The 12,310-nt window shown below is 34.1% G+C and overlaps 1 non-coding gene across 1 annotated transcript; it reads left to right on the plus strand.

Moving 5' to 3' along the window:
• Positions 1–11,748: 11,748 nt before the first annotated feature.
• Positions 11,749–11,911, plus strand: LOC145271608 (U1 spliceosomal RNA). Its single transcript, XR_013866014.1, has one exon. It is a non-coding gene; the product is annotated as a U1 spliceosomal RNA (small nuclear RNA).
• The last annotated feature ends 399 nt before the right edge of the window (positions 11,912–12,310 follow it).

Here is a 12,310-nt window from a genome sequence, read left to right on the forward strand (position 1 = left end):
ATAATTAAATCATTTCTCTCTGATAGGTTCATAAGAGTAGTGGTTGATGAGCAGCAATCAGAGGCCCACAGTATTAATGCTTGAGTCCCTCAGGGGTCCATCATGGGCCCAACTCTCTTCCTGATCTACATTAATGATCTTCCAAAACACATACGTAAATTATTAGTTGACATCTATGCTGATGACACGACCATCTATAATAACACATCAAAGGCCGTTAATGACAAAGCTCTCTCTGATTCCCTCTCCTCTGATCTTGAGTGCGTGGTTCAGTGGGAGAAGAAATGGCTGCTTACATCTAGCATCAATTAAAATGGATGGCTCTCGTCTTGGAGAGGCTTCATGTTTTGAGAAGCTCCTAGGTTTGATCTTTGCTCCTGATCTGAAATGGAACATGTATATAAAGTTGCCGAGGCTGCTGGTAAAATGGTGGGGTCCTTCTACCGCTCCAGAAGATATCTCACTACTGATGCAATTCTTTATCTCTATACTTAAATCATTCATTGACATCTATGCTGATGACACGACCATCTATGACAACACATCAAAGGCCGTAAATGACAAAGCTCTCTCTGATTCCCTCTTCTCTGATCTTGAGTGCATGGTTCAGTGGGGGAAGAAATGGCTGCTTACTTTTAATGCATCTAAAACCAAGCTCCTACCTTTACATCATCAACGCTCTGTTCCTCATCTAGCATGAATTGAAATGAATGGCTCTCGTCTTGGGGAGGCTTCATGTTTTGAGAAGCTCCTAGGTTTGACCTTTACTCGTGATCTGAAATTAAACGTGTATATCAAGTCTGTTGCCCTGGCCGCTGAGAAAATGGTGGGATCCTTCTACCGCTCCAGAAGATATCTCACTACGGATGCAATTCTCTATCTATATAAAAGCCAAGTACGTCCAAAGATGGAGTACTGCTGCCACATCTGGGCTGGAGCTTCTAAAAACAGCCTATCCTGCCTTGACAAAGTACAAAATAGACTTCGTGGCTTAGTGGGGGATGCTCTTTTCTCTACCCTGCAACCTCTCTCCCACAGAAGAGACGTTGCGAGACTGTCTTTGTTTTATCGTTATTTCCATGGCAAGTGCTCGTCCGAGTTCCAATCTCTGGTCCTCCCTCGCCAATCTTTCACGAAAAACACCCGTCTAGCTGAATCCACTGTGAAAAATTTCCCCCACTTTATATCTGTGCCTAAATCACAACGTAGATTCCATGAACATAGCTTCTTTCTGAGAAGTGCAGGCCTGTGGCATTCTCTTCCGTTTGCCTGTTTCCCACCTGGCTACAACTTGGATGTCTTCAAGTCCAATGTAAACAAATTCCTGATTAATCGCCCACTTAAGTAAGACACTTTATCAAATCTCTAATAGCAACTATTACTACGCTATTATCCCATTGATTATTGTACACAAAATAACCATAATCCCCGAGTGGCTTCCGGGCCTTGATAAGTGGTGATCCCCATGTTAAAAAGATCATTTGGAGGGTGATTCCCCCAAAACATAATGATAATTATATAAACCTATTTTATTAAAAAAAAACACAATAATAAGTATAATCATATGAAATTCTATTTAATTCAATACAACAAAGTCCATAATAATGATAATCATATGAAATAATATTTAATTCAATAAAATTCAATAATAATGATAATCATTTTAAATAATATTTAATTCAATAAAAACTCAATAATAATGATAATCATTTAAAATAAAATTTAATTCAATAAAAACGCAATAATAATGATAATCATATGAAATAATATTTGATTAAAAAACTCAATAATGATAATTATATGAAATGATATTTTATACTGTTAAGTTTTGAGACATTTGTGTTGAACAAAGATGGCAGCTTAGTTCAGATCAGTAACCAAGATGGCGACCAAGATCAAATGCGGTCTGTCACGTAGTTAACCTCTTAAGTTCTGAGATATTATGTTGAACAAAGATGGCGGCGTAGTTCAGATCAGTAACCAAGATGGCGGCAAAGAATTAAATGTGGTCCGTGATGTAGCAAATGGTGAACTTATTGAATCACAAAATTCGACGATTTTATAATAATTTTGTGACGTTTTGACTGGTTGTTTAGCACAGCCGTTGGTTATAAAAATGATTAGCGAATCCATTCGTCTCATACCGCCTATCACAAGTTCCTTGTGATGGGATGTGTCTCCTCGCGGCTTTGGCTGCAGGGAGACAGGGTAGTACACGTCAAGGATTCGTCACTTGACACTCAGCCCAACAGGTGAGAGGCCGGGAACCGGCCCAACACCTATTGGACTAAGGTACGCCGCCTGGGTAATACCTAGGAGGATCACCCTCCTAGACCTTGCCACCGGGCAAGTTTGGGGCAAGTTTATTGCTTGCTGCCTGAGGCGCCTCGACCGGTGAATGCCGACGGGGTTACTCAGGCAATTTTTTAAAATTGCGGGAGTGCCCCTTCTTTCCGGCCTTGTGCCACATAATGCTGATGTGGGCAGCATTTAAATATATACCCCCATAAGCAGTCAAAAACTTTTTACCCCCCCCCCCTTTTTTGATATAATGGAAAACTCCTTTCACATTCAATTTTGGTTTCACTTAAGAAAAGAAAAATAAATAAAAAAAAAATGAACGAAGAAAAATAAGCCAATAAAATAATTGTTTTTTTTTTCATTTTCTTCTGATTTTATGGGAATTTGTCTTTATTCTCATCTGTCAAAAAGTATTAATATATTGGTATAATGTGTGCAAAAAGAGCCCACTTTTTTTTGGATACATGTAAAAATGAACACTTTTTAAATATATATAAACATACAAATAGAATACTTTTCAAATATATATAAACATATGCACAAAATTCACAAATATACAATTTTTGTTTTGCCAAAAAAAGATACAAAATAGGAAGTTTAGAAAAGAGTTTTAACAAGTGGCCTTTTTTTGTACCAAAAACTGGAAACATTATGTTAGGTATTAATTGGTTAATTTGGTTAGTATTTGGTCGCAGTTTAACGCCGTGCCCGAGACAATTTACATTTTTTTTTGGTGTGATTAAAACTGTCCATGCTTCTCCTTTTGGGTTTCTGAAAAGAGATTTATTCATAATTAGATTCCAAAAAGTTGGGTTATAAAATGTCTTAATTTTATTCTTTTTATAGGTTTAATGAAAATGTCGGCTATATTATTCTCAGACGTAACATAAGTTAGAGTAATAGTTTTTTTCTTATTTCATCCCTTATAAAATGATATGTGATATCAATATGCTTCGACCTTTGATGAATCATAGAATTATTTGCTAATAAGATATTGCTCTGATTATCACAATGCATTACTATAGGGTTTTTTTTACTTAGATCTGATTTTAAAATAGATTTTAGAAGGGTGTTCAGAAAAATTGCCTCCTGCACGGAATGAGTAAGAGCCACATATTCTGCTTCAAAAGTAGAAAGTGCAACAATTTGTTGCTTTTTAGTTTTCCAAGAGATCATAGGTCCAGTCTTTGATAGTCTAAAACAATACCCCACTATACTCTTTCTATCCTCAGAGTTAGCCCAATCTGAATCCGAGAAGCCTTCTAAATTTAGAGGATATGTGGATTTTTTTAAATCTTAAAGATTGTTCCTTGGTTCCTTTTAGGTAACGAAGGATCTGTTTTGAACGATTAAGGTCTTTAATTGTCGGTTTCGATAAGTCTTGAGATAGCTTTGTTACAGTGTAACATATGTTAGGCCTTGTTACGGTCATTAAGTAGATGAGACTTCCTACCATTTTCCTGTATATTCGGTTATCTATGAATGTTGTTTCGGTCCCTATATTTTTATTTATGTCCATTTCGACGGGAGTTGAACACGGCTTACAATCTTGCATTCTGAACTTGAGCAGAATTTTTTCAATGTATCGTGAGTGGTTCATAGTTATAGATTCATTTTTACAGGTAAATTTTATACCGAGGAACCATGACAGTCGTCCAAGGTCGGCCATTTAAAAATCTTTATTTAATTCATTTTTAACATCTCTTAAAGTGTTTTTACAGTTTGAGGCGAGTAATATATCGTCAACCCAAAAAAACAAAATCAACAATTTATTACCTACATTTTGCGTATACATGCACGCGTCTATGGGACATTGTTTGAATTCCTGTTCTATTAAATAATTATGGAGTGTTAAATTCCAACTGTGTGCACTTTGTTTTAATCCATATAACGATTTATTTAATTTTCATACCCAATTTTTATTTTTCATTTTAAATCCCTCTGGAGGGTAAATGTAGATTTCACTGTCAATCGGAGCATGTAAATAAGCATTTTTTACATCCATTTGATGTATTTTTTAATCGTATTGCGTGGCAAGTTGTAATAAAATTCTAATTGTGGTTAAATTTGTCGTTGGTGAAAATGTTGCACAATATTCCACTCCAGGAATTTGTGAGAAACCTTTCGCTACAAATCTTGCTTTAAAAGTTTAACTGCCAGAAGCTGTGATTTTTTTGGAAGAAATTATATATTTATCTCTTGGTTTTGCCACTATTTCGTTGTTATTTTCAGACACGAGAAATACACGAGAAGAAATAGAAAATGTAAAACGACATGTAAAATTGATTGCAGCAGATAAAACATTAAGTGTAACAACCCTCAAAACATTCATCACTAAAATATAAAACCTCAACAATAATTATATGTAATAATATTTAATTTAATATAACAAACTCAATAATAATAATAATCATATGAAAACATTAACAACCCTCAAAACATTCAACGGTAAAGAGAGAAATACTTTAAAGTCATTAACAAGCTGGTGGTAAGGACAAATTCACTACGGTAAGCTGTGCTTGCCGCTCTGTCTACACAAACCATGACCGACAATTAATGCACATTAAATATCGGCAAGATACAGAAACAAAGATTAACTTGTTTGACTTGTTGATCTAATGTTACTCTTCATTAATTCTCTGTTCAGGTACCTCGTTATAATACATCATCATATTCCAGTACCGTTCTATTCAAAGCTGTAGATATATGAGTTTTATCTTTATCTCTATCTGACTACTGTACACTCTTAACCCTTATCTTCAAGTGGTCTCTGGGCTTTGATAAGTTGTTATGTAAAAAGGTACCTCGTTATAATACATCTTCCAATTCAAGTACCTTTCTATTCAAATCTGTAGACTTGTGCAGCTCTATTTCGTCTGTTTTCATTGCCTATAACAATTCACTATAAAATATCTCAAAACTATATTCCTTAAAATAGAAAAAAAATGACTTTCTAAATGTAATACCATTTTTAGAGATTTATTATTTCCACACACATGACTTAAAACGAAAGCTATTTTAAAAGACCATATTAGTATCCATTGCTAAGTAACTAGATTATATATCGATTTGTATTAACTTTAATTTACTGAGTATTTATATTCATTTTCCTGTATTATAAACTTATTATATTTCTATTATTATCAATATATTTGTTATTAATTTCAGTAGCAACTATGGTAGTTGTATGCTTATTTTTCCTACAAATTCTTACTATATTATTGTTTATTTCACTTTATTAATTGCATAATTCTTTTATCAATTTTAAAATAATATGAATAGTATTAAACATTTAAACCATATGAATGTGAATTAAATGTTCATTTCTGTGATTTTTACATGTTTTATAAAGTTATGTTTCTTGTTTTCTTGACAGGATTAAAATAAACAATGATATTAAAATATTTAATTTCATTTATTTTTTATTTGCAGATGTTCCTGCTGGAATGTTTTTAATGAATATTAAGGGACCATCCTTCTCCTTAAACAGTATTGTATACACAATTATTTCCTTACGTGGCAGACAACAAAAACAACTGCACACAACATTGTAAGCCAGATATGTGTGAAGAGTTATTTTATTTGTTTTTATCTGGATTGTTTTACAAATAGTGATAAGAACATCACACATATTTAAATTTGTGAAATTTTTGTTTAATGTTTTTATAAATAATAAGATATCGAATTTAACATTTCAGAAAAATCTGCTAATTTACAAACGAAAATATTTTAACTTTTATACTACGAAATATCTCTTATATAATAAAGTAAGTGATACAAATTGAAATTTATTTAGCATAAAATCTTACTTGGATAAACAACTCCAGATTAAAACTGAAACAGTTAGGAAATGTCATAATGTTTATAACTTGGTGGTGAAAATCTTGCTCCAGTTAAAATTTATTTAAATATGAATATACACATTAGGGAAAAGCCACATTCCTGTGAAGTGTGTGGATATTCGTGTTCTGAAAAATCAAAGTTAGTGATACATATGAGAACTCACACTGGGGAAAAGCCACATTCTTGTGAAGTGTGTGGATATTCGTGTTCTGAAAAATCAAAGTTAGTGATACATATGAGAACTCACACTGAGGAAAAGCCATATTCTTGTGAAGTGTGTGGATATTCTTGTTCTCTAAAGTTAAATTTAGTGACACATATGAGAATTCACACTGGGGAAAAGCCACATTCTTGTGAAGTGTGCGGATATTCTTGTTCACAAAAATCAAAGTTAGTGATACATATGAGAACTCACACTGGGGAAAAGCCACATTCTTGTGAAGTGTGCGGATATTCTTGTTCACAAAAATCACAGTTAGTGACACATTTGAGAACTCACACTGGGGAAAAGCCATATTCCTGTGAAGTGTGTGGATATTCTTGTTCTACAACATCCGCATTAGTGAGACATATGAGAACTCATACTGGGGAAAAGACACATTTTTGTAGAGTGTGCGGACATTCTTTTTCTGGAAAATCAAATTTAGTGAGACATGTAAGAACTCACACTGGAGAAAAGCCATATTCTTGTGAAGTGTGTGGATATTCTTGTTCTCGTAAATTATCATTAGTTTCACATATGAGAACGCACACTTGGCAGAAGCCACATACTTGTGAAATGTGTGGATATTCTTGTTCTCACAAATCATCATTAGTGACACATATGAGAACTCACACTGAAAAAAAGCCACATCCTTGTAAAATTTGTAGATATTCTTCTCTTCACAAATCCGCATTAGTGAGACATATGAGAACTCACACTGGGGAAAAGCCACATTCTTGTGAAGTGTGTGGATATTCGTGTTCAGAAAAATCACAGTTAGTGGCACATATGAGAACTCACACTGGGGAGAAGCCACATTCCTGTGAAGTGTGTGGATATTGTTGTTCTCGAAAATCGCATTTAGTATCACATATGATGATTCACACTGGGGAGAAGCCACATTCTTGTCAAATGTGTGGATATTCTTGTTCTTACAAATCATCATTAGTGAGACATATGAGAACTCACACTGGGGAAAAGTCACATTCATGTGAAGTATGTGGATATTCTTGTTCTCGAAAATACCATTTAGCGTCACATATGAGAACTCACACTGGGGAAAAGCCATATTCTTGTAATGTGTGTGGATATTCTTGTTCTCAAAACTCAGCATTAGTGACACATATGAGAACTCACACTGGGGAAACCCCACCTTCTTGTGAAGTGTCTAAATATTCTTGTTCTCAAACATCAACATTCGTTACACATAGTAGAACTCACATTGAGGAGAATTGAATGCCTACTAGAAACAAATCCCGGGTGTCTTTGTCTCTCTGTACAGGAACTCTGGTATAAGGATACTTTTAATTTTCAATTTGAAGTAAACTCTGATCACATATTCGAATCAAATTGGGAATTAAAAATAAAAGTAAATCAACAAACTTGCAGGATTTCCTAAGCATAGCACTGGGTCATAGGAAAATAACGGTGCATCTTCTCCTAGGTGTGTTGCCACAAGTATCAACACTAAGCTGGACACAATATAAGACCAGTCAAATTCTAGTCCTGAAATCCGGCGAGAGCAAACAAAGACTACTATAAAAAGACATTAATAACCAAGTAATAAATTGGTTTCTTGAGGAGACGAAGATTATTTTCCACTGTTTCGCATATTTAAAGTATCAAAAATGGGGGGGGGAGAAACAGTATTTGAGGCTCAATTAAAATCTTATCCCTTGACAAAAGAAAAAACATCACTACCCATATCTAAGGGAGGAAAATTGGACATTGATTTGGTCAATGGAATATGCATATATAAAATATCAAAAACTCACAGAAAGTTGTAAGCAATGGCAAATTATTTTAAGCACCACTGCCCAAAGAAGAAAGAGATTAAGAAGAAAAAAAGTTAACATGTCAGAAGTCTAATTTTTTTAGAATAATGTCTTTTCTGTGGAACAAATATCTCAATAAAAAAAGATGTCGGAAGTCTAATTTTTTTAGAATAATGTCTTTTTAAAATATCTCAGCTAAAAAAGGATGTCCATGAAATGGCTAAAAACGACACTTGCCCAATCAGCAATCTCCTCTATACCCAAGGTCTGCCAAACCAATCAAGAAGACACTACAACAAATTCTCACCTGACACAGCTCAGTGAGACAATGTCAACGAATTCAAGTCTTACATGACTACCAAAAGCAAACCAAAAATGTACCCGATGTATCACTTCATCAAATAATGCAACATCTCCACAGGAATCACTCCCAACAGACCCAATACAATTAAAATATGGGAAGACATGCCAACAGTATATCCCACTTCAACATGTGACACTGGACGTGGACCAGTTGGAACTAGAGGAAGAGCTGGTAAACAGGATAGAAATGGCACCGTGTCTGGCTGTTGGAGATCGACCCAGACTTTAAAAACTTAATATGAATAAAGCCTTCAAGATGCTTGTTTCAAAAGCCAATGATGGCCTCACAAGGATCACTGCCATTTATGCCACATTGAGTGAAATAAATAATACAATATACGGGGGAGCATGGTATATTATTACTTCAACACCAGGAGAGTAAAAGAGGAAACATAAAGACTAAATCATATAATTCAGCCTGGAGAAGAAAACTCCACCAGAAAATAGATAAAATCCGAAAGGAAACTCCCCAGATATCTTAATTCCTGTCCTGTGAAACCCCAGGCGAAAAACTAAATAATAATGTGAATAAGTTGAAAACGTATTATTCCCTCCAAGACAAAGCACAGCTAAGAGCTAAGATGTTAGTACATCAGGCTGAAATAAAAGCCTTAGCTGAAATAAAAGCCTTAGCTGAAATAAAAACCTTAGCTGAAATAAAAACCTTAGTTGCACAAATAAAAAAATAAAAGCAAAAACTTTGAAGGAAAAAGGATAAACTTTTTGCAACAAATCCAAGAATGATCTATAGAGAAGGAAAAAAAGGTGAGCTCCTCACTAACTCAGGAAGTTGAAAACTTCTGGAGGCCACTCTATGAGTACATTAAAGTACATCAGAAAACAATTGGATAAGTACCAGCAAAGGGAAGAACAAGGAGAAAGAAAAGATGCCAGCTCTTAGAATTACCAAGGAAGATGTCTGCAGGAATGTAGCTCAATGTAGTAATTTAAAGACCCCAGGAATAGACCACAAACCAAATCTCTGGCTGAAAGAAGTGAGCACCTTTCATCATCACTATGCCAAGGCATTCAATAGAATCATCAGTAGTGATGACGAACCGCCTGAGTGGCTTACTGTAGGCAGTACATCACTTATTCTAAAAAATGAGGACACCCACATGGCAAACAAATATCGACAATCTGCTGCCTTACAACGACAGAGATTACAGTTATAATCGCTGATGCAACATACGACCATCTGGTTGCTGGCGATTACCTCGAAAATGAGAAGGTGTACGAGGAAAACTTTGCACAAGACAACAGTTCCTTGTAAATAGAACAATACTAGAAGACTGCAGAAGAAGACAAATCTGTCAATGGCCTGGATTGATTACAAAAAGGTCTTTGACAGTCTACCTCATTCCTGGATACTTCGATGTTTGGAGCTGTATAATGTGCACGCAGATATTAAATCATTCCTTCAAAAGGAAATGGCCAGATCGTGCACATCAATTACGCTACAGCATACGAAAGGATGGATGCAGACCTTAAACATTAAGATCATTTTTTTCAATTAAAGGAGCAAGGACCAAGGTTTCATCTAAAAAAAACGTGGTTTAAAAAAAAAGGGGTTTAAACTTTGGACTTTACATGTAAATTACTAAAAAAACACTTCTTTTTTTTAAATTTTTATATATTATTTATTGATCTTTTATCTTCAATTTGTGATATATAAAACTTTGGTGTGTAAATTAATTATTTAATTTTTAATAGACATTTCAAAATGGGGGACGCGTGAATTAAAAACCATTTGTCTTAAATATTATATTCGGTTTATTGGAAAGAGCATAATATTTCACATTGACCCTGAAAATATCGTAAGAATTTAATCAATAGAAATTTTTTTATAGATTTTTAAAAGTTTAAAAATTGAAAAATACTTAACTCGTAAAATTCACTTGATTTCATTACTGTTTTTAAAAAATAAAAAAATACTATTTCTATTACTTTTTATACAACTTTAATAGTTTATTTTGGAAGTATCTTCCTTAAAGAAAATAAACAACCCACTTTTAAAAAAGAAATTACGAGTTTTTGTTTATATTTTATTCGCAGTTTTGTGTTAGGGGTGTCAAAAATTCCCCCACCTCCCCAAATTCTGATACACCTAGAGATTAACATATGAAAAAAATATATATAGCGTCTATTGGCATTTTTTAAATTACTGCTCATGTAAGGCGAAATAACACTTCAGATCGTATTTTTTTAAATTTTATTTCATCCGTGCTTTGATATAATTAATGGGTGCTTGTACATTTTTATCAAGGCATCAAAAATGAAAATATTAAAAAGATTATATTTTACGTACTCGTTATGGAATAAAGTTTTCAGGAAAAAAAAATCACTTAATTTGATCAAGCAGTTTTTTCATTTGTTCTCATTGAAAAGATTAAATTTTAATGAGATCGATCGAGTAACACCAAGGGGAGATAACCCCAATGATCGCTTAAAACAAGAGCAGAAAAATACTAAGATAATTGTTTTTTCATTTATTTTACAAAGTTTAAAAAATATATTTTAATTTTGGTCCTTTGTTAATCATTCGTTTAAAGCCATCCCTACTTATGTCCCTAAATAGTCAAATGGCGATAATATATCGATTTCATTAAAATTTGATTTTCCTCTGTAAAAAATATATATACTTGATCAAATTAAGTTATTTCTAAGGAGAACTTCATTCCATAACGGGTACGTAAATTATAACTCTTTTCTGTCAATATTTTCAATTTTTAATGTCTTCATTAAACTGTAAAATTGCCATTTAATGACATACAAAACTGTTCGATTTAATTACATAAATATGTGGTTGTTTTTGTTAGTGCTTTGGTTTGAATTCTAAAAGTTTTCATTCGTTTGTATTTGTTCTCATTGAAAAGATTATGAATTTATGTTGTTCACATGTAAACGACCTTTACATTGAATATTACAGTAAAATGTAAGTTCCCGTTAAGAATTGAGGTATTTTGTAAAACTGTTGGTACGTTTAAATGATAGTAAATTATTTGTTATAGATTATTGTTATTAGTGAATGAAAAAGTTTTGATCTACTGATATTGGTGAGACTTATATGGAGGTATTTTAGTTTTTTATTGGTGTTTGTCGGTGGCAAGTATAGAAGTGTGATATAAAAACAGTGGTAGGCACCACAAACAATTATACTTACCTTACGTAAATAAGGCCCGGTTCCCTTTTCCCTCCCTCCTCCCTCTCTCTCCACATTAAAAAACGGCTTTGTGCCTAATTTGCTCAGTGGCTAAGCACACAAATTCTACCTTACGTAGGAATAACGGTGATCATTAAGGTCGTTCCCCCAAAGCGAGGCCCATCCATTGCACTGCGGTTGGGTTGACCTTTGCGATCGTCCCAAATGTGGACGACTCGGACGTGCTATTTCTAAGTGTGGGGTCTGCGTTCGCGCTCACCCCGATAATACAATCAAAATCAGAAATCCTTCCCTACTTCTTCCAAGTACCTCTCACTCGTAGGTCTATACTCCCTCCGCTTAATCACCCTTAATCTCTGTAATACCAAGAAATACGCCATTTCTCTCGACCAGTTTATTATCCACTTCAATTCCAACGTTCTGATTGTATCTAATTTGCATGTAAATTGTAATGATAGCGCTGCTCTTTCGTTTCAGTAACTTTTATATAGACTCTTCTGTTCCGATTTCGTGATCAAACTTTTGTATGTACTCACGCATGCACATAGCAATTAATCAATAAAGCGGAGCGCCATTATTCAGTTCCCTTCTTACCAACAAAACACACGTGTTCCAATCTTATTCTTACACATCCCTGCAAAACACAGCATGGCATGGTGACAA

The sequence above is a fragment of the Euprymna scolopes genome, chromosome 46 (assembly GCF_053919585.1).
Source record: "Euprymna scolopes isolate OS-2025 chromosome 46, ASM5391958v1, whole genome shotgun sequence".
Classification (NCBI taxonomy): Eukaryota; Metazoa; Mollusca; class Cephalopoda; order Sepiida; family Sepiolidae; genus Euprymna; species Euprymna scolopes.